The sequence below is a fragment of the Rattus norvegicus genome, chromosome 1, assembly GCF_021556685.1.
Source record: "Rattus norvegicus strain SHRSP/BbbUtx chromosome 1, alternate assembly SHRSP_T2T, whole genome shotgun sequence".
Taxonomy (NCBI): Eukaryota; Metazoa; Chordata; class Mammalia; order Rodentia; family Muridae; genus Rattus; species Rattus norvegicus.
The window spans coordinates 243,895,004-243,918,808 of record NC_141534.1 but is presented as its reverse complement, the minus strand read 5'-3'; the positions used below and the strand labels follow the sequence as shown (position 1 = coordinate 243,918,808).

Below are 23,805 nucleotides of genomic sequence, written 5' to 3'. Positions count from 1 at the left end.
AGAAGAAAGGAATGTAGAGGGACTGGAGCAATAGACTCTTTTCTCAATTCCAACAAGATTGTAAGTATTAAACTTTTATTCAGGTGAATATCCAATTTCTAAACCTGAATTAAAGAGAAACTAATTTCACTTTCAGAGTCAAGTTTTGGCATGTTAAACAACAAAATTCTACATTCTATGTATAAACAAATACTAGCCCCCTTTCAATTTACATGTTATTTTTTCTGACAACCCATGAGGATGTTCCCTCTAGAAAAAAGCTTCTCAACAGGATCTCCAGTCCAAGGAAATGCTCCCATCTCCTGTCATTATGCAAGCTTGTTACTGCTGCCAGAGCTTTCGGGAAGGTGTCACCACAAAGTATATCAACCTTTCTGCCTCTTCTGCGAGAGGTCGTTTCTTTCCTTGCACACATGAAGCTTTGAGTTGGCCGAGGAAGTAAATGAATGCATCACTGCTAGGAGCTGCCCTCCAATGAAGTCCCATTAAGATATCCTCTCTTAAGGTGCACAGAATAAGCTTCCTAACATTAGAAAGTAGTCATTACATCTTTGGCCCAGTGTAGATGAGTGTTTGATATTCTAATGCTTCAGAAGTGAATTTCTCAGGAAATATGCCCCCCAATGCAGCAAAATTAGAAGGGAAAATTAGCGCTCTCTCTCTCTCTCTCTCTCTCTCTCTCTCTCTCTCTCTCTCTCTCTCTCTCTCTCTCTCTGTGTGTGTGTGTGTGTGTGTGTGTGTGTGTGTGTATGTGTGTGTTTGTGTGTGTGTGTGTGTATGTGTGTGTGTACACATACAATCTTAGGGCCAATGGAAAAAACACTGAAATTATTGCTTATACCATCCACTATAAACTATTTTTAAAAACTAATTTTCTTTCTATTGTCACAAGTCAGGATTCCATAAAGGGTGCTGTTTATGCAAATTTACCTCTTAAAGAATTGTCATTCTTATTGTAGACCTATGAATTCCTATTCAGAAATTATCCTACCTCATCCCATTGAACTGAAGTTGCATTTTTTTGAAACATCTCCCTGAAGCATCCCGGGAGACTGAGATGAAACTAATTAGGTCTAGTCGCAGTCCAGATATCAGGATATGCACTAACTTTCCTAAAGTGACTGTAATTGTTCTTTTGTTGGTAATATGATATAGGAGCAGACAAAGGGGAAGAATTTTTGTTGTGTAATATGATGGGGTTTTTCCCTCTAGCTTGGCAAATATAAGAAAGTATATAGTATATTGCTACCAGAAGATGCCTAATAACTTAGAAGGGATACAAACATTGGTGAGAAATAATAATAGTTACAGAGACAAGGTAATTATCATCCCACCTAAACAGCCATGCTGTGCGTTTACAATTACTCCACAGACCCCATTTTCTCATATTGAAGTCAAAGTGAGGCTCTTCTTTCTTTGTGCCTGAACATCCTGGATGATACATTATTATACTTGTCTCATAATCTTGCCTGAGCAAAGCTAACTAAATGAAGTCATGGATGCCTCCATGCTTAGATTAGAATACTACCTGTCATGGGTTATCTCTTCCGTCATAAGTCCAGACCTCAAGTCACTTAATGACTGCATCTAAAGCATTGCCCTAGGTAATACTTAAACTTTGAATTGCCCGACAAATATTTGAGAGAAGAAAATGTTGACTCCTCTCCAGTAAGTACATGTGTTTAATTGCCATATACATACTAGTATCTGTGTAGAATAAAATTAAAGATGAAAAAAACAGTCTTTACCTTCATGAAATTTGTAAGCCAGCAAGAGTGTCATGTAAACAGCAACATAACAAACAGTTAATGGAGGGAACAGTGATGGGATAGAGAGCCTTGAGGGAAGACTGGATTAATTCTTACAGGATGCACTGGAGATTTTAGGCACTTCATGAAATTTCTTCCATGATGGTTTATCTTGTCAGCTTGACTGGATTAGAATCACCTAGGATAATGAGGCATACCTCCCAGTGTGTTAATGAGAGCATTTCACATGTAGGCCAGGCTGTCATAGAACTCAGAGATCCACCAAGTGCTGGATACACCATCAAACTGCTAATTTCTTTTTAAACCACTAATTTCATGTACTTTTGTTTAGGCAGAAGTTGACCCTAATTGTACATATATATTTCTTAAAATCTTTTTTGTTTAAATGGGTCTAAAAACTATCTTAACTCACAAAAATACTTTTGTCATCCATAAGTCATTGGGGATAGGAAATCTTTTTTGTTGGTGTCAGAATCTAAAACTGCTCTGAGGAAACCCAAAATGCATTACTAGGCTTTGTAGTACTTGGTGATCTCCCCTGGAACTGTGGAGCCTGTATTTCAGCAGTAACTAGGAGCTTAAGTAAAATGACAGCAGTGGCACCAAGACCTGGCCCTGTGTTGGTCCTGGATCTACCAGCAAGCAGCCTGTCAGATCCATTGACAGGAGCCATGGCAACACAACTACCTATTCTTTTATGTTTGAAAGACTTTGAAGTTGGGTGTTGTTTCTTTCATGTTAAAATGGCTTTGATATATGAGAAAGTGGAAACAAAATAAACTACAGCAAGGAGAAAAACTAACTTGTTGAAAGTATATGTTGGATTGACCTATGTTTATCAGTATTAGCTCACTAATGAGAATACAGTCTCCTGGTGATCGAACGGCAAGTTGTTGTAACTTACAAAAAAAAAAATGACTATGTGTATCACTGCATCCAGTGATGTACACAAAAGGAGACTTGTGGCTGGGCTTCAGAATGGGTAGAAACTGAGGGACCTGAAACCAGCCAAGGAAGAAAGAAAGCCCTACTCTCCGTTGGCCTCCATTCACCCATCCTACTGCAGTGAATATCACATATATCCTTTTCATTCCCACACCAGCAGTCTAAGATTAGTGGTAAGATTCCTATACCAATTAGTCTAAGTTTAACAAGGGTTAAACACACTGGGCTAATCTATGGTTACCTGCCAGCCCCATAGTGTTCTAGGGAGGAGACAAAGGTGGGATCTGTCCATGACTGCTTCTGAGCTAAGAAGCACTCTTACTGTCAGGTCCAAAGGAAACTCGAATTTCTCAAGCCCCAAAAGGCAGTCCAATATCCAGAAATGAGCTCAACCAAACCTATAGGAGGAATTCTGATGGTTAGATAAAGGCCACCATTCCTCTGAAGCTGGTTACCCTGTGCCAAAAGGAGTCAGTCCCCTACCTCTAGCAGAAAGGTCACATGGCTACCTGTGGTGGCTAGTAGCATATCAAAGCTCATGGGGACCTCCAGGTTCCCTCAGTATCAAAAGTTACACCTATGGATGTTATGCTACGCTAGCATCTTAGCCTTCTTACCTCCTCTCCTACTCTAAACTCTCTCCCACTCATGGACTTCCCTCCCCACAGCTACTCCCTCTCCTCATAACCCTGCTGTTTTCACTATGTTCTGTCTAAGCTCTGCTCCTGCTGCTTTTGCTGTCTTTTCTCTGCTCTCTATGTCTGCTGTTCTCCTCTCTCTCACAGGTAGCCCTGGCCATGTTTAGTCTACTTTCTGTCTCTGTTCTGAACTCTTTCAGATGCCTCTAGCTGTTATCTCTCCCTTATCTACATTAAAAACCTTCCCCCTAACCACATCAAGGAACGGTCATGTCAGGAGTTTATATGCTCACCACAATTACCTTCTGCTATCAGCAATAAACAAATCCTCATGGGGTGGTATCTGAATGACAGAACAGATGTTAGGCTCCAGAAAATTGACAAATGGCCCATAAATAAACTATAAGGTCATCATTAATAAGTAGCACACATTTCTGTTTAAAATTACTTAAATAAGGAGCTGGAGAGATGGTTCAGCAAGTAAGACTCCACAGAGGAGACCATATTCACTTCTCATCACCCACGTCGGGTGGCTCACCACCATCTGAATCTCCAGGGGATCTGATGCCCTCTTCTGGCCTCCACGTGCACAAACATGCACATAGATGCACATAATCATTCCAGAAGGCCTTCTCATACATCTTGTTGCTGAGACTGGGCCAGAGGAGAATCTGTAACCACTGGGAATGTTATTTTTATGGTTGAATTGAACTTAATTACACCTTCGCTCAATTCCGGAAAGCCAGGAGCAACTTTGCCTTTTATAACCTCATATGGAGGGTAATGGGATGCTGTAATAGATACAAGTTTTATTAGAAAGTAGGATGTAGGAATAATTGGGAAGTCTTCCAACAGTATCCATGACAGCCCGGATCTAGAAATCCTTTGCAGAAAACTTTTCAAATGGGTTTCTGAGTTGTGCTTCCTTATAAAATACAAACATTAGGAACAATAATTATTGTAATTCTTATTATAATATAAGTGTTTGGGTTTTAAATAAATTATTTTCAGCTCTAAATTTAGCTTAGCTTGGTGCCTTTCTGTTTTGAGCTTTAAAATCAATCTTTTATTGATATTTTTCTGCATCAAAATGCTAAGGTAAAGTCGGAGAGGCAGGCAGCCTCCCTCATGTAGACTGATGCTTCTTCAGGCTAGTCACGGAGGACAGCTAACAGCACTCCCACCCAAAGATCCGTGTTATAAAGGAGAACACTTCATATCTTACTGAAAGCAAGTGTTTCCTCAGACAGGACCTAATGTTCAATTCTTGCTCTTGTTTGTGAAGTTGTGCAGTGTTGTAAATTATATATTAGCCTCAAAACTGCTGTCAGCACCACCTCTGTTATTTGTGTACTCGTCATAAATCATGCCTTTCAAGGATATACACATCCCATCAGCATTTTCGTCTTGACACTATAAGTCTCTACCTTGTATAAATAATATATGGAAATGTAGATAGTATCCACAAAGTGACTTTTTATTAGTCTCTTAATGTTAATGAAGTGTGACCTTTAGTTGGATGAGTTCTTTATAAAATCTAGAAACGGTTCCCCAGGTATCCTGAATTCTTCTCTTTAGGCCTGTTTTGGGGACCCATGACAGAAATCTAAGGGACAAAGACCAACTTGAACTCCAAAGAATAGTTTGAGGAAAACAACTCTAAAAGAGTTGTTTGTGTTTAGGGGTTTATGGATACATATAACACATTGTAGCCTGCAAGGTTTCTCACTAACAAACTGAAATGAAATGAGAGATGCTTGGGTCAATTAATAAGTATAGTTGGGAGTGTTTTGTCAAATTTGACTAAAATAAAAGTTACTAAAAAAGAACTATAAATTTGATAATATGGTACAAGGCAGAGAGCTGTAATTCTTATTTTAATTCAGAGGTGTCCTGGAGACCCATCTGATCCAAAGTTAGATCAGAAGAATTTGTAGGATAGGAAACAAGAAGCCACAGAATGAGTTCAGTATGGGCAGAGTGGGGTAACACCTGACACACGCATAGCCTCCTCCACAAGTCTCTGATAGCATCACACTTAATTCAATGAAGGCAGAAAGATACTTCGTTAAAATCCAGGTAGCCCACACCACCAGCCAGGAGCTGCCCCATCTGATCACTGATGAACTGAGAGCTTCCGCTTTACCGTCTCACCATAGCTTTACTTCTGTCCTTTCACTGTGCTCCATCTTCCTTAACTATGATGAGGGTCATGACCCTGCCCTGGGATCTCCTCATCCTTCTCTCCTGGATCCTCCTTGTTTCTTTTCCTCATCCTCAATGCCACCAGGTTAGTGTCAGATCTGGGGCCTTTCGGATAGGTTGCTTGTGAAGACCCTCTGTTTATAGATACCACTTTGTGAATATATCACATAGTCACTTACTAAAAATTGTATGATATGGTCATAGCAATAACAAAATAACGTTATTATAACAGTTGTTATGGTATGGTAGACTGTGGATTAGACTATTAACTACTTTATCTTGTTTAATACTCTGAAAGAGGTTCTATGAAGGTGTTAATATGGTGACCTGTCCCTAAAATCCTAGAATTGTAAGGTGGAATCAGGAGGATCAGGTGTTCAAATTCATCCTCCACTATATAGCAAATCGAAAACCAGCTTGGGCTGCATAATCCCCATAAAAGTAAGTATTATTATTCTGAACTTTCCTTTCTATACTATAGCTAAGTCCCCTTTGTGATATGTAAGAGATATAGATGATGTAGATATGTAGATAATACACAAACATATACATCAAAGCAGGTATTATATTGCTTTTTACATTGCCTAGAAAGTTTTAGTTTCAGTTTCTTTTTTTTTTATTAACTTGAGTATTTCTTATATACCTTTCTAGTGTTATTCGCTTTCCCAGTTTCCGGGCAAACATCCCCCTCCCCCCTCCCCTTCCTTATGGGTGTTCCCCTCCCAACCCTCCCACCATTGCCGCCCTCCCCCCAACAGTCTAGTTCACTGGGGGTTCAGTCTTAGCAGGACCCAGGGCTTCCCCTTCCACTGGTGCTCTTACTAGGATATTCATTGCTACCTATGAGGTCAGAGTCCAGGGTCAGTCCATGTATAGTCTTTAGGTAGTGGCTTAGTCCCTGGAAGCTCTGGTTGCTTGGCATTGTTGTACATATGGGGTCTCGAGCCCCTTCAAGCTCTTCCAGTTCTTTCTCTGATTCCTTCAACGGGGGTCCTATTCTCAGTTCAGTGGTTTGCTGCTGGCATTCGCCTCTGTATTTGCTGTATTCTGGCTGTGTCTCTCAGGAGCGATCTACATCCGGCTCCTGTCGGTCTGCACTTCTTTGCTTCATCCATCTTGTCTAATTGGGTGCTGTATATGTATGGGCCACATGTGGGGCAGGCTCTGAATGGGTGTTCCTTCAGTCTCTGTTTTAATCTTTGCCTCTCTCTTCCCTGCCAAGGGTATTCTTGTTCCCCTTTTAAAGAAGGAGTGAAGCATTCACATTTTGATCATCCGTCTTGAGTTTCATTTGTTCTAGGCATCTAGGGTAATTCAAGCATTTGGGCTAATAGCCACGTATCAATGAATGCATACCATGTATGTCTTTCTGTGATTGGGTTAGCTCACTCAGGATGATATTTTCCAGTTCCAACCATTTGCCCACGAATTTCATAAAGTCATTGTTTTTGATAGCTCAGTAATATTCCATTCTGTAGATGTACCACATTTTCTGTATCCATTCCTCTGTTGAAGGGCATCTGGGTTCTTTCCAGCTTCTGGCTATTATAAATAAGGCTGCGATGAACATAGTGGAGCACGTGTCTTTTTTATGTGTTGGGGCATCTTTTGGGTATATGCCCAAGAGAGGTATAGCTGGATCCTCAGGCAGTTCAATGTCCAATTTTCTGAGGAACCTCCAGACTGATTTCCAGAATGGTTGTACCAGTCTGCAACCCCAACAACAATGGAGGAGTGTTCCTCTTTCTCCGAATCCTCGCCAGCATCTGTTGTCCCCTGAATTTTTGATCTTAGCCATTCTCACTGGCCTGAGGTGAAATCTCAGGGTTGTTTTGATTTGCATTTCCCTTATGACTAAAGATGTTGAACATTTCTTTAGGTGTTTCTCAGCCATTTGGCATTCCTCAGCTGTGAATTGTTTGTTTAGCTCTGAACCCCATTTTTTAATCGGGTTATTTGTCTCCCTGCGGTCTAACTTCTTGAGTTCTTTGTATATTTTGGATATAAGGCCTCTATCTGTTGTAGGATTGGTAAAGATCTTTTCCCAATCTGTTGGTTGCCATTTTGTCCTAACCACAGTGTCCTTTGCCTTACAGAAGCTCTGCAGTTTTATGAGATCCCATTTGTCGATTCTTGATCTTAGAGCATGAGCCATTGGTGTTTTGTTCAGGAAATTTTTTCCAGTGCCCATGTGTTCCAGATGCTTCCCTAGTTTTTCTTCTATTAGTTTGAGTGTGTCTGGTTTGATGTGGAGGTCCTTGATCCACTTGGACTTAAGCTTTGTACAGGGTGATAAGCATGGATCGATCTGCATTCTTCTACATGTTGCCCTCCAGTTGAACCAGCACCATTTGCTGAAAATGCTATCTTTTTTCCATTGGATGGTTTTGGCTCCTTTGTCAAAAATCAATTGACCATGTGTGTGGGTTCATTTCTGGGTCTTCAGTTCTATTCCATTGGTCTATCTGTCTGTCTCTGTACCAATACCATGCAGTTTTTATCACTATTGCTCTGTAATACTGCTTGAGTTCAGGGATAGTGATTCCCCCTGAAGTCCTTTTATTGTTGAGGATAGTTTTAGCTATCCTGGGTTTTTTGTTATTCCAGATGAATTTGCAAATTGTTCTGTCTAACTCTTTGAAGAATTGGATTGGTATTCTCATGGGGATTGCATTGAATCTGTAGATCGCTTTTGGTAAAATGGCCATTTTTACTATATTAATCCTGCCAATCCATGAGCATGGGAGATCTTTCCATCTTCTGAGGTCTTCTTCAATTTCTTTCTTCAGTGTCTTGAAGTTCTTATTGTACAGATCTTTTACTTGCTTGGTTAAAGTCACACCGAGGTACTTTATATTATTTGGGTCTCTTAAGAAGGGTGTCGTTTCCCTAATTTCTTTCTCGGCTTGTTTCTCTTTTGTGTAGAGGAAGGCTACTGATTTATTTGAGTTAATTTTATACCCAGCCACTTTGCTGAAGTTGTTTATCAGCTTTAGTAGTTCTCTGGTGGAACTTTTGGGATCACTTAAACATACTATCATATCATCTGCAAATAGTGATATTTTGACTTCTTCTTTTCCGATCTGTATCCCCTTGACCTCCTTTTGTTGTCTGATTGCTCTGGCTAGAACTTCAAGAACTATATTGAATAAGTAGGGAGAGAGTGGGCAGCCTTGTCTAGTCCCTGATTTTAGTGGGATTGCTTCAAGTATCTCTCCATTTAGTTTAATGTTAGCAACTGGATTGCTGTATATGGCTTTTACTATGTTTAGGTATGGGCCTTGAATTCCTATTCTTTCCAGGACTTTTATCATGAAGGGGTGTTGAATTTTGTCAAATCCTTTCTCAGCATCTAATGAAATGATCATGTGGTTTTGTTCTTTCAGTTTGTTTAAATAATGGATCACGTTGATGGTTTTCCATATATTAAACCATCCCTGCATGCCTGGGATGAAGGCTACTTGATCATGGTGGATGATTGTTTTGATGTGCTCTTGGATTCGGTTTGCCAGAATTTTATTGAGTATTTTTGCGTCGATATCCATAAGGGAAATTGGTCTGAAGTTCTCTTTCTTTGTTGGCTCTTTGTGTGGTTTAGGTATAAGAGTAATTGTGGCTTCATAGAAGGAATTCGGTAGTGCTCCATCTGTTTCAATTTTGTGGAATAGTTTGGATAATATTGGTATGAGGTCTTCTATGAAGGTCTGATAGAATTCTGCACTAAACCCGTCTGGACCTGGGCTCTTTTTGGTTGGGAAACCTTTAATGACTGCTTCTATTTCCTTAGGAGTTATGGGGTTGTTTAACTGGTTTATCTGTTCCTGATTTAACTTCGGTACCTGGTATCTGTCTAGGAAATTGTCCATTTCCTGTAGATTTTCAAGTTTTGTTGAATATAGGCTTTTATAGTAAGATCTGATGATTTTTTGAATTTCCTCTGAATCTGTAGTTATGTCTCCCTTTTCATTTCTGATTTTGTTAATTTGGACACACTCTCTGTGTCCTCTCGTTAGTCTGGCTAAGGGTTTATCTATCTTATTGATTTTCTCAAAGAACCAACTTTTGGTTCTGTTGATTCTTTCTATGGTCCTTTTTGTTTCTACTTGGTTGATTTCAGCTCTGAGTTTGATTATTTCCAGCCTTCTACTCCTCCTGGATGTATTTGCTTCTTTTTGTTCTAGAGCTCTTAGGTGTGCTGTCAAGCTGCTGACATATGCTCTTTCCTGTTTCTTTCTGCAGGCACTCAGCGCTATGAGTTTTCCTCTTAGCACAGCTTTCATTGTGTCCCATAAGTATGGGTATGTTGTATCTTCATTTTCATTAAATTCTAAAAAGTTTTTAATTTCTTTCTTTATTTCTTCCTTGACCAGGTTATCATTGAGTAGAGCATTGTTCAATTTCCACGTATATGTGGGCATTCTTCCCTTATTGTTATTGAAGACCAGTTTTAGGCCATTGTGGTCTGATAGCACGCATGGGATTATTTCTATCTTTCTGTACCTGTTGAGGCCTGTTTTTTGACCAATTATATGGTCAATTTTGGAGAAAGTACCATGAGGAGCTGAGAAGAAGGTATAACCTTTTGCTTTAGGGTAGAATGTTCTATAAATATCTGTTAAGTCCATTTGGCTCATGACTTCTCTTAGTCTGTCTACGTCTCTGTTTAATTTCTGTTTCCATGATCTGTCCATTGATGAGAGTGGGGTGTTGAAATCTCCTACTATTATTGTGTGAGGTGCAATGTGTGTTTTGAGCTTTAGTAAGGTTTCTTTTACGTATGTAGGTGCCCTTGTATTTGGGGCATAGATATTTAGGATTGAGAGTTCATCTTGGTGGATTTTTCCTTTCATGAATATGAAGTGTCCTTCCTTATCTTTTTTGATGACTTTTAGTTGGAAATTGATTTTATTTGATATTAGAATGGCTACTCCAGCTTGCTTCTTGCGACCATTTGTTTGGAAAGTTGTTTTCCAGCCTTTCACTCTGAGGTAGTGTCTGTCTTTGTCTCTGAGTTGTGTTTCCTCTAGGCAGCAGAATGCAGGGTCCTCGTTGCGTATCCAGTTTGTTAATCTATGTCTTTTTATTGGGGAGTTGAGGCCATTGATGTTGAGAGATATTAAGGAATAGTGATTATTGCTTCCTGCTATATTCGTATTTGGATGGGAGATTATGTTTCTGTGCTTTTCTTCTCTTTGTTTTGTTGCCAAGACGATTAGTTTCTTGCTTCATCTAGGGTATAGCTTGCCTCCTTATGTTGGGCTTTACCATTTATTATCCTTTGTAGTGCTGGATTTGTAGAAAGATATTGTGTAAATTTGGTTTTGTCATGGAATATCTTGGTTTCTCCATCTATGTTAATTGAGAGTTTTGCAGGATACAGTAACCTGGGCTGGCATTTGTGTTCTCTTAGGGTCTGTATGACATCAGTCCAGGATCTTCTGGCCTTCATAGTTTCTGGCGAAAAGTCTGGTGTAATTCTGATAGGTCTGCCTTTATATGTTACTTGACCTTTTTCCCTTACTGCTTTTAATATTCTTTCTTTATTTTGTGCATTTGGTGTTTTGACTATTGTGACAGGAGGTGTTTCTTTTCTGGTCCAATCTATTTGGAGTTCTGTAGGCTTCTTGTATGCCTATGGGTATCTCTTTTTTTATTTTTTTAGGTTAGGGAAGTTTTCTTCTATGATTTTGTTGAAGATATTTACTGGTCCTTTGAGCTGGGAGTCTTCACTCTCTTCTATACCCATTATCCTTTGGTTTGATCTTCTCATTGAGTTCTGGATTTCCTGTATGTTTTGGACCAGTAGCTTTTTCCGCTTTACATTATCTTTGACAGTTGAGTCAATGATTTCTATGGAATCTTCTGCTCCTGAGATTCTCTCTTCCATCTCTTGTATTCTGTTGGTGAAGCTCGTATCTACAGCTCCTTGTCTCTTCTTTTGGTTTTCTATATCCAGGGTTGTTTCCATGTGTTCTTTCTTGATTGCTTCTATTTCCATTTTTAATTCCTTCAACTGTTTGATTGTGTTTTCCTGGAATTCTTTCAGGGATTTTTGTGACTCCTCTCTATGGGCTTCTACTTGCTTATTTATGATTTCCTGGAATTCTTTCAGGGATTTTTGTGTCTCCTCTCTATGGGCTTCTACTTGTTTATTTATGATTTCCTGGAATTCTTTCAGGGATTTTTGCGATTCCTCTCTGTAGGCTTCTACTTGTTCTCTAAGGGAGTTCTTCATGTCTTTCTTGAAGTCCTCCAGCATCATGATCAAATATGATTTTGAAACTAGATCTTGCTTTTCTGGTGTGTTTGGTAATTCCGTGTTTGCTTTGGTGGGAGAATTGAGCTCCGATGATGCCATGTAGTCTTGGTTTCTGTTGCTTGGGTTCCTGCGCTTGCCTCTCGCCATCAGATTATCTCTAGTGTTACTTTGTTCTGCTATTTCTGACAGTGGCTAGACTGTCCTATAAGCCTGTGTGTCAAGAGTGCTGTAGACCTGTTTTCCTGTTTTCTTTCAGCCAGTTATGGGGACAGAGTGTTCTGCTTTCGGGCGTGTAGTTTTTCCTCTCTACAGGTCTTCAGCTGTTCCTGTGGGCCTGTGTCTTGAGTTCACCAGGCAGGTCACTTGCAGCAGAAAAGTTGGTCTTACCTGTGGTCCCCAGGCTCAAGTTCGCTCGCGGGGTGCTGCCCTTGAGCTCTCTGTGGCGGCAGCAACCAGGAAGATCTGCACCGCCGTTTCCGGGAGCTTCAGTGCACCAGGGTTCCAGATGGCGTTTGGTGTTTTCCTCTGGCGTCCGAGATGTGTGCAGAGTGCATTCTCTTCTGGTTTCCCAGGCGTGTCTGCCTCTCTGAAGGTTTAACTCTCCCTCCCACGGGATTTGGGTGCAGAGAACTCTTTATCCTGTCTCTAGTTTCAGTTTCTTAAGTACTTCTTTGTCAAAATAATTTCTCTATTTTATGCCTTTGTTATACCCAAGATTTTTCTTAGGTTGTGGTGATTGTTTAAAGTATTCTATTAGTTATAACAATTCTGTTTTCTTACAGTTTGTTGATTTGCATTTATATTCTCCATGTTACTTTGCTTTACCCCCAAATGGCTCCTGTTCAGGCTTGCCCTGGGCATTGCTCACCTGCCTCATCCTATCGTAGCGTACCCTGCTGTGTGCGCTTGGCTGTCTGATTTCCTCTGACCTGTGTCTTCATCTGGACTTTAATTTTCAAGAGTGATTCTAAATCTGCAGCTCCTAAACCAAAATAAATATTCCTTTATCACTGCTACATGCATATTTTAAAATCATTCACCTTCTTCTATACTTTCAAGAGATTTTAGATGGGCAGGGGCTGAAATTCCTCTATCTAGTCAGCCATTTTGATCAAATCTTTCCTTCCATTCTCCAGACTAGATACTATGAGTACTTGCCTAACATGTTCAGATCCCAGAACTGTGCATGTGAAGGTTCCTAATGTTATCCAGAAATAAGTGAATTCCTAAAGGAAACTTAAAGACTGTTTTATAGACCTGAGTTCTAGCTATTCTGACCCAGTCTTTGTTGCTTGAAGGCCTCACTGCATAAGACATGAAGAGGAACTCAAATTTCTTACCTGCCACCATTCTAAGTCTGTCTGTCTGTCATCTAAGCCTTGGTCTACTGTTATCTTTCATTTCTTTTTTGCTGTAATATGCACACGTTCTTACTCTTTTCAGAGATTTCAAGTGGCAAACCTAGCTTGGTTTTGCTATAAATATATCCAGTAATACATCATTGTGTCTTAGAGACACAACAGTGAACAAGCCTCTGAAAAAGTTTGAAAAAGATTCCCAAGATGGCCTCAGTGTTCAAAAAATTATACATCTCTGCTTTTAAGATAGCTGTGGTTGGAAATAAAAGAGAATAAAACAACTGTCCAGGAGAAAATGTTGGCAAATGAAAACCTTGCCATCTAATTTAGGCAATACTAAATTGTAAAGCAACTCTATAGAATTTCAGATTTCTGAAGACTTCAGTGTTAGAGACAAAATAGCAGACCTATGATAAGGCAGTTGTGCTGTGTTAGGCTGATCGGGATTCTGACTCTCTGAGTGGGAGAAGACAGTGTCAGAAATTCCTCAATGGCATGGCTGAGGAGAGGGACTTAAAGAATCTGCGACCTCTCCTGAATAAAAGGAGCATGATCTAAAGCCTTAGTTACTCTTCTCCAGGCATTATTGTCAATAACACCAGTAATGATACTCACTGAATAATTCACACAGCTTTCCAGGGCTGGAGTCTTCATCTCTCCTGTACTACCTAATGTTTCTTGTTACATTAACACAAAGGAAAGGAAGTACACGATAGGAGCAGTGAAATTCCATTGTTTTTCAGTAACTGTAGGTAATTGGATAACTGGTTTTTTGCCCTTCTCAGAATATTTTAAAAGAAATGTTACCATGTCCCATGTCTCAATAATATGTGATAATACAAAATTATGATAACTAATGGGGGAAGGAAAGATACTGTTAAGGAAAGTGAGTAGGCAGCACACCTTTGAAAATGATAACATGATAAAATCAAAACTGAAACTTGAGTCGCCTTTTTAGAATCCCCACGTCTATGCCACATGGCCTCGCATGTCTAGTGATGCTTGGAACAACTAAACCATTGGGGGGTTTGTGCTATGTCCATCCATCAAATGGAGACCTTGGCCATTCAAATAGTGTGTCTTAGGATTCACCAATACCTTGGAGTGTTTCTTCTCTGCCTCCCAACTCAATGTAGTACATATTAATAGGAAAAAACCCTATAGGATATAAGAGTTTCTGGACTGCTTTGTTTTATTGATTGAATCTGACAGATTCTGGTATTTGCATTCCATTTAAAACATTATGAATTGTAAATATTTATTTCACCCTACTCTTCCAGGCTCTTCAATTTACTACCTCTCCAAAAATTAGAGCTAAAATACATAATCATGGGTGGTCAGATTTGGATCCTCATTGGTAATTTTAATATTTATTTTATTTTTAGTACATAGGGGTATTTTGCCTGCATGTATTTCTGTGTACCATGTGAGTATAGTATCCATGAAGGCCAGAAGAGGTTGTCAGAGCCCCTGGAACCGCAATTACAGTGGTGTGTGGTGGTGGGGATTGAACTTGAGTTGTTGGCAAGAGCAGTCACTGCACTCTAACCACTAAGCCATGTCTTCGTCCATCATGAATACTGTATTTGAAAACTTCATCTTTAGAAAATAACAAAGTCAGGGTTACAACCCATAAATTAACAAAGAGGGAATAATATAAGTCATAAAAACCAAAACCTAGTAAAAGAAAATGAGGGAAACTGGAACAAAGTGTAGCTGTGGAATAGACCAAAAATAGTTATAGACCTAGCCACAGCCATCAAATGATGGAATTAAATGTAAACAAATAGCCCAATAGAAGAAGACATAATTATACTTCCAAAAGAAACATAGTTCAAATATAAAGATAAAACTTGATTAAAATAAAAGTAAGAAATTATCATACTACAACATAATCAAAATAAAGCCAGAGTGGCTGAAGTATCAAATATTTCATAGATATAATACCAAAAAATGCAGTCTGTAAAAGAATAGATGGGGGGATGAGCTGGTCTCAGGAAATGACTCCAGCTCCCTTGTCCTTCCTCGTGCTTTAAGACTGACCAGGTTGAATTCCAGGTCATTCAACATTTCTATTCTGGAAACTAAAATGTATGTATTGCCTAGTGATTTTTTCTTCCTCCTCTTCTTGCTCTTTAGCAGTTAATAACTAATGTGTACTAAAGTTTAAGCCACAGATAGATTTTCTATATGTCAACTTAATTTTCATCAGCTTCTAAATTAAACAGCTCAGTTCCCACCCTCTATCTGAGTAAACCGATCTTCTGTGAGTTTCAGGTTCCTTGGCCAGAACTGCACTGCTAGAAAGTGGTGGTGGCTGGCTTCAGGACGCATTCTTCAAGACAGACTGCAGACCTTGGGTGATTTACCCTGTCTCACTCTGTCTATACATATACAGTTAATCCCAGGTTTTTAAAGGGAATCTTCTTTAAGCCAGTTCTAAAAAAAAAAAAAAGAAAGAAAGAAAGGAAGGAAGGAAGGGAGAAAGAAAGAAAGAAAGAAAGAAAGAAAGAAAGAAAGAAAGAAAGAAAAGAAAGACTTAATGAATTAAATCTTTGATCACACCAAGATAGTCCTTAGTAAATTTTTGTCTGTCCAGTCTATCATGGCTAACATGCATGTTTGCACGTATTCCCAAAGGGGAAAATGCATGACTAACTAGCCTCTCCACCGTGATGAGATATAAATTCTGCCTTAGACTTGAGTGACACTCTGGCTTTCTGGACTCAGGCTACTGTCAATTAATGTAATTCCCAAAGTGACTATCCACTGTCAATAGTGTAACTTCTTTGTCTGACTTGCTATTTTTCAGATGCTATGTAAATAGTGTCTCACTTCAGGGAGCCTACCTTTGAATTCAGTACTCTTGGCGTTTGGCCCAGTTCTGTAATGGCCCTATACCCAGAGGCAGAGTAATGGATCTCTGGCAATCTGGCTGTCCTATTTACTTCTCTTTGACATGTGTTTACGTGTTTGTGATTGTCCTCTGAGAATGGCATAAAGCAGAAAAGATAACATCCTTCCACCATTCTCTCTAAACATCAAAGCCACATGGACCACCTTGTAAGTCTCTGTCAGATTATTGTGCTGTGCACAGTTAGGCTGTTCAGAGGCCTAAGTGTGGTGCCTTTTGAGGAAATACATTTATACTAGTATTTTTATTGCAAAAGATATTGAGGAAGACAAATGAATAAAAGTGGACCCCTTACCAACCAATTAACAAGAAGGAAACAGACACTTTACAGAATTATCCAGAGAAATACAAATTCTATTTTCTTGCTAGTAATAGTCCTAGTTTCCTTCCTTGGAAAATAAATTCATTATCATGTTAGCACATTATCCCAAGACATAGAAATGAAACATGAAGTTTAAGAAGCAGAGGAAGGGAACGAACTTACTTTGAGTGCTGCATACCGTCCAGTGGTTAACCGTAACACCATCTAGTCCTTTGCAATTTGCTTTATCTCTGACACTACCTCTCCCTGTTTTTTGGTGTATTCTAACCATGGAACAATTCTGCTAACAAAAGTTAAGTTCCTTTTCTAACAATCTTCCAGGGGTTAAAAAAAGAAGTTCAAAACTCCTATGTGTCTAGCTACTTTTGCTATGTGTTGCCTATTTGACCTGTAATAAATCTTTACACAGGTTGGGATGCAGTTGCTTCACATGTGACATAAGGTTCTAATCTATGGGTCTCTGTGAGACCTCATGGAGTTACCATGATTTATATTAGATATTACCTTGAAATTAAATTTTCAGATGTAATGATAAGAAGTTTCCAGTTATAGATTATCAAATAATTCGGACTTTAAAAGGCCATAAAGAGCCAGCCACCCCATCAGAGAAGTATGGATGCTTTTCTTCAGTACCACCTTGATCCCATTTCAACTAGGAGTAATTTTGGTGCCCCAACAGAGCAGCAGGAAGAGGATCAATCCAGAGGACCCACAAGTGATTGTAGGTATAGTTAATGTATTGAATGATGGCAAAGATGGATTAGACATGCCCACCTTACCACATACGGCCGTGATAAAGACACAGCCAACCTGCATTTAACCCAGTCCCTTTAAGCTTCCTTTTTAAATGGGGCTCGTGAGACTGCCGGTCAGGAACATAAGCAGTATAGGTAATCAATACTGAGGTGCTATCTTATTAGCTGTGTGAACGACACCTTTCTCTGCTGATAATTAATTCCAACAAACGTGTTATAAATTGAAAAATCGGAGCCTCTTTGCCTCCATCTTCTCTGGCTACTTATATTTTTCTGAGCTGTACCTCAGCTTTATTCCATATCATTCTGAAGCTCTCCCTAATCCCTGGCTCCCTGGCAGTACCACAATCCTATGTGATCCTATGTGATTCTATGTGATCTTCCTACATGAAAGAAATCCATGCTGCATAGCAGTCAAAACCAGAGGCCAGTGTGACTCCACATCAGCCACTTGGTACCTGTAATGGTCTCAAAAGTGTTTTCTGATGCACTGGACTACGATAGTTGAGCTCATACACACAGAGTATCTTGAGTAGTCCTATGCAGGAGTGCATCCTCTCGAATGCTGCTAGATTAACTCTCCACAGTGAAGGCTAGGAAAACATATTCATCTGTGCTCTGGATTCAGCTGTTTGCTCAGGGGCTTTCATTTCCCGTGGAGAGAGGATAAAGTCCTGTGTGAACGTGTGCTGTTGACATAAACACAGCTGGGTCGAGGGCTCTAAGGCCTCTGACTTGTGAGAATGGCAAATCCACCATCATCACCCACTAGGCTCAAGAAATGATAGGAAATGTCAACTCCAGCTTTCTCCTCCCGGGTATTTATAGCCCAAGCCCAGGTTCGTTAACCTGCCCTTGTTCAACTGTGTATAAAACTTCCCTTATTATTCAACTGTGTAGAGTAAACTTACCTCCTCTGTTTGGTTTGCACATGGCCCACCCTATCCGAGCTTTTTTCTGTATGTGGGTCTGTGTGTCCTTCCTTTGTTCATTCCCTCATTTCCCCAATCACTTCAGTCCTTAAAGCCATTCAGAGCTTACAGTTTCGTATTGTGAAGATTTTCACATGCGATTTCTTTTCTCTAAAGTAAAAGAAAGGGTGAGAGTAGTACTTTTAGACAACACACAGCCCCCCTGGTTGGCAATTCAATAATTTCTACTGCTATTGACAACGTCAGTGATGTCTGTTTACATGAGCCTGAAACAGGACTGTAGCAGCCTGACGGTAATTCTTATTTTTAACATAGCTCCGACTTTCCCCTATGATTTAATTCTTGTGTTCTTCTCTGTGTTCTGTGATAACTACTATCTTCTTGAGAACAGAGGAGCATAAGGAATGCATGAGCACATGAATTCAGTGATATTAAGTATATTTGTTTTCTAGTCTTCTGTTTAGAAATAAACATATGAATTAGTCTTGTAATACTCCATAATCATTTACACTTGGGGGGGGGGCGGTTCTGTCATGTACTCTTTTCTGGGACACCCTGCCTTTTCTACAGTGTCATCATTTCTGCTGTAGGTCACCATCCCCCCAACCCAAACACTCCCCTCTTCATTCTAATCATCCTTTCGTGTTGGAATGCATTATCTTCCTCTTTACTTACCTGAATGCTTAATAGACACACTTCAGAAATAATGTTTGGTTTATTTTCTATATCAGCTATCATCTGAAAGGCTTACATAACACTGTTCTGTGCCTTTAGTTACTAATTTACAAGAAATGTGCTTAACCAGGTTGTAAACTCCTTAACCACACTGTGCCTTACACTTTCACATCCAGCCTTAGACCTTGGAACAATAATCTGAAACCATGCTTGATGAAATGACTTGCTCCAAACCACCTTAGGCATACATCACATCAAAATAAAACTAAGTGCAGCACACTGGAAATGGTAACCTGCGGGTACACAGTTCACATGCTACAATACGGTGGAGTGAAGTGGGAGGTGCCAACAGAGTTTCACCTCTATTCATTCGTTCCTATCCAATGTGTCCTTTGCTTTTAATGATTTGACACGTCTTGTTTTTAGTTTTTGCTGGATTCATGCTTTGGAGATAGGCAATTGACATAAGAGCACTTAACTCTTCATCTAATTGCACGCAGTAGCAAAAATGCTACTGCAGGATTGTTTATTTCACAAAAAGAACTTCAAAACAAAGCAAGAGACAGCTACGGCAACCGGGCCATCTGTTCTGATGAAGTGTAGGGAAGGAGTGCACGGGGATGAGGTGTTATGTGCAGCTCTCTCCCTCCTCTTCAAGCTTTTCAGGAATATAGTGCTAATGAGTGTGGTGTGGAAATCGCCCATATTTTTACAGTGCGCAGCAATATGCTTGAGGACTCTGACTATCAGTGTAGGCAAACCCAAAGCTGTCTAAAAGGTTATAACAGAGCAGGACTCTGAAAGGCCATGAGGGTTCTGATTAAATTCTGGTGAATGAGTCTAGAACAGTCACAGGATGGTGAAGCTTGTTCCCTAGACCAAGATGGTCTTTGACTCTGGGCACCTCCTCCACTCCAGTGACTGAGAGCATCTGGTGTTGCGCGTGTTCTTTAACCTGAATCCATGTATTAAAATCGTTTGCATCTATTCAATGTGTAAATAAGGCAGCTGAGTAATCTGCCAGCATCTCTGAGAAGCTTTCTTTACCTTATGAACAAGCAATTGCCTGTAACCATATATCCACAAGGGAGAATAATGCCTGACTTGGATGGACATTTTAACAGCACAACATGAGGACAGTCAGGGCCACTGGAAGTCACCAGCTAGCACAGAGCCATCCCTTACGGCTGTTCCTACTTCAGTGAAGGTTGCCAGACTCCTTTTCCTATGTTCCGCTTCTCAGATAGTCACAGGCCACCAGCTTTTACAGAAGTACTTCTAAAACACACCTGCCCAATTCTAGACAACAGGTCTCCAAGCTTGTCCCCACCTTATTTCATTTATTCCAGTGGTAGCATTCCAGATTGCCCCTGCTTTATCTCGCCAGTCTTCCAGAGCATCCTGCAGAGCTAACTGCAGTGTGCACCCATCTCTGCTTCTCATCCACTCACTCACTCACTCATTCCTCTGTCAATGTATACAGATGTGCTCAGTTTGTTCTGTGCACTGAGAGACAAGTTGAGAATGAAGGAACAAATGGACAAACATACCTCATACCAGGATATAGTAAGTTGTGCAGGAAAATAGAAGAAGATGAAGGAGAGGTACAGATGAAGTGATAAAACAAGTTTTTGCATGCCAGATGAGAAAGGTAAGATACAAAGGTGACAAACTGAATGGGCCTCAAGTCATATACCTAGTAAGTGGCTGAACCGGAGTCAGAACCCAGATGCTTACCTCAAGATCCCATGCTCTTCAGCACTATACCAAGTTGTGTTCTTAACCTATGTCATCCCATACTGAAGAGCATTCTCATGGGAGGGCCCACACTTGCTCTCAGCATCACCACAATTACTGTAAGAGTTTAAGCTATATCAGACCCCAAGACACCCAGGAGGATGTGTCATACCAATGTGTAGTCCTAGCAATTGAAAACAAACAAGGCTTAGCTGATAAAAACCAAGATGGCCAGAATAGTTGGCTTAGTTTTTTAAAAGTCAATCAGCAAGATTTGTAAGCATTTACCTAAAATCTCTGTGGAAATTTTTCCATATAACTCAAATCTGTTGTAAGCATTGTTAATTTCAGGAGTCTCTTAAATCCATAAGCTCATTATCACTCTTTGTTCAATAAAGTATTTTCTTTAAATAAAAAAAAATTCGATAAAGGCAGTATTCCTTTAGATGTGGCGAATCCTTAGAAACATACTGTAGCAAGGTCAGTCTGGTGTCTATTTCTATAAAAATTAGTTTCTAAAGAAATATTAAGAACATTGACTCTGTTATGGTGTCTATTAATAATATCCCAGGGATGAAATGAATAGCATGGCTTATGATATAAGAGATGTGAAATGTTGACGGGCCGTGCATGTGTCAGTGAATGTGTAGCATATCTGCAGAGAAGGCAAGCGAATGTAGCTTGGAATCATGAGCAACGCTACTAGAGAAAGTAGGAATTAGATTCCATGGAAACGGATTTAGAAAGAGAGAATAACAGAATATCTTGCCATCAAAGAGGATATACAGTGATTTTAGGCCTATTACCAAGGCCTTTCAGTACTCGTAAAAATCTCATAATAAAAAACAACTGGAACACTTTCAAACAAGAGTTCAGAAAATTGCTTGGAGAATTAGTCACAATTAAGAGACAGCTAAGTCTGAAGAAACGTAAATAGATAACCATCATAATCTCTAGGTCTCTAGAAGAAATAACAGCCCAACAGGCAATGTTCACTGATGGAAAGTTGGGCTATTAAAAAAAATCCATTTTTCACTCCTTGAAAGAAAGGAAAGTCCAAATGTAGTTTTAAGTAATTTGCTATGTGCAATAGCTTGGTTTTGAGATAATAACTACCAGGATAAAATCTTTGTGGAAATGGATTTTCTTCAAGGCTCCCAGTATATAGCCTCCATTCTTCTGTATAATATAGTATTTAAAAACTATCCAAAATAAAACATTGAGAAGAAAATGTTAACTACAGAATGAAGCATAAGAAAACAGGACACTCTCCTTTCATAGGAAGCCTGTGCTAAATATTCTGTGAGGCAGTCATTTAAAATTTAAGTGATCCTTTCAAAACAGAGCACATATTAATAAAAAGAAAGGACTTTTCTCTTTAAAGGAGTAAGCCTTATCAGGAGTCAGCTACTTATGAATGTAGATGGTAGAAATTTTGGTTTGAGAAATATTTTTGTAAAATCCTGTCATTGAGGAGCCGGGTCAAGACAAGATAAGGATATAAGCACATCAGAGAGGAATTATAAACTAGAATGGCCTTTATGAGTGGCAACAAGGAGCTTTTTAAAAGAAAAGGAGTAGAAATAAAGAATATACTATGAAGATGAATTTCAGAAACACAGATAAGGACATTCCGGCAAGCCAACTGGTTGGAATAGAACATTGTGTCTTGGCTACCTAAAGCCTTCTATGCTGGGCTATGAAATTGATTCTTTTTTTTTCTTGCATACAATAAAACAGCTATCAAAGGGTTTTGAGTGATCAATGCATAAATGACAAAGGGATATTGGGTACAATTAATCCAGCAGTGGAATACAATACGTATTTGAAAGTTGATGGTTGAAGATGATCTAGTTAAGGAACCAATTATGGAGTCCAGATATGTGGAGAAAGACTAAAGAGATGGCAGTGATCTGGCATGTAAGACACTTTGTGAAGACATGGGTGGGCCCATTCTATTTGGGTTGCTGGTAAGGACTTCATCTAATTCCAAGAGGCCAATCAAACACATGTAACTTTTCAGAACCAGTCATACTCCTATTTCAAATGGTAATAGTGATTAATGCTGCTCTAATAGATTGAGTGGTGCTCCTTGGCCAAAATGTTCACACATTAATCACTGAAACCCATAAACATGCCATCATTTGGAACACTGGTCTTTGCAGAGGAAAATAAAATAAGAGTCTTGAGAAAGAACATTCTGGTTATCTAGATGGGTTCTAGATCCATTTAAAATAGGTTCTCATAAAATAGTCATAAAGAGGAGAGGAAAATACAGTCAGGCAGAAACTTGAATAATGTAGACACCTTGAATACTACCAACACCTTGAATTGTGACATTTGACTCCTGGAACTGTGGACAAATACATTTCTCTTGTGTGAATCCATTAATTTTGTGACAATTGTATAGCGGACCTAGAAAATTTAGATAGCTATAATGAAAATCAATTATCACTGGGCATTTATTTCATGGTATACAAGTCTTAATAGTTTGTATGGTACTTACATTTCTTGTGATACTTAATCTGGACTGTCGATAGCTTTTGGGATCACCTGAGAAACAAACATCAGTTTGTCTTTGAGAGAAGTGCTCAAGAGGTCACGTGGCTGAAGGAAGACCCACCTGGAATGGGTAGTACTTCCTTAGAAAAAGGGGCGGGGGCACTGAGTACCAATACTTAACTCCTCTTCTTCGTGACTGCAGATACAATGAGGCCGCCACACTAAACTCCTACCTTTATGCCTGCTACACTGTGAAGGATGATCCCTTCAAACCATCAGTCAAAACAATCACTACCTTCCTCATGTTGCTGGTGTCAGGCATTTTGTCCCAGCAACAAGAATTATAGCTAACACAGAAAATGAGTACCAAAGAGTGGAGCCACTGTCATAAGAAGTGTTACCACACAGCTGGAGGCCTGCTTTAAGGTTTCTGCTGCAATAAAATGCCATGACCAAAAGCAACTTGGGGAGGAAAGGATTTATTTTAGCTTTGTCGTACAGTTCTACCACAAAGACCATCAATGAGAAGTCAAGGCAAGACCTGAAGGTAGGCGCTGATGCAGAGGCCAAGGAGGAACACTGTTGACTCTCTTTCCCTCAATGGCTTATTCATCCTGCTTTCTCTTTATTTATTTATTTATTCATTCATTCATTCATTCATTCATTCATTATATGTAAGTACACTGTAGCTGTCCTCAGATGTACCAGAAGAGGGCATCAGTTCTCATTACAGATGGTTGTAAGTCATCATGTGGTTGCTGGGATTTGAACTCAGGACCTCTAGAAGAGCAGTC

At 39.6% G+C, this 23,805-nt stretch overlaps 1 protein-coding gene and 1 long non-coding RNA gene across 14 annotated transcripts in view; one reads left to right on the top strand and one right to left on the bottom strand.

Moving 5' to 3' along the window:
* Positions 1–23,805, top strand: part of Rnls (renalase, FAD-dependent amine oxidase) — a 273,500-nt gene that overhangs the window by 135,021 nt on the left and 114,674 nt on the right.
* LOC148007899 (uncharacterized) overlaps positions 15,004–23,805 on the bottom strand; it is a 29,747-nt gene continuing 20,945 nt past the window's right edge. Inside the window, exons 3-5 of one of the 2 annotated variants that reach the window (XR_015648177.1) lie at positions 23,016–23,062; positions 18,077–18,247; positions 15,004–15,613 (exon numbers count right to left, since the gene is read on the bottom strand). This is a non-coding gene — a long non-coding RNA (uncharacterized LOC148007899). Of the gene's footprint in view, positions 15,614–18,076; positions 18,248–20,509; positions 20,694–23,015; positions 23,063–23,805 lie in introns of those variants that run through there. The other variant, XR_015648178.1, reaches the window with a different exon arrangement.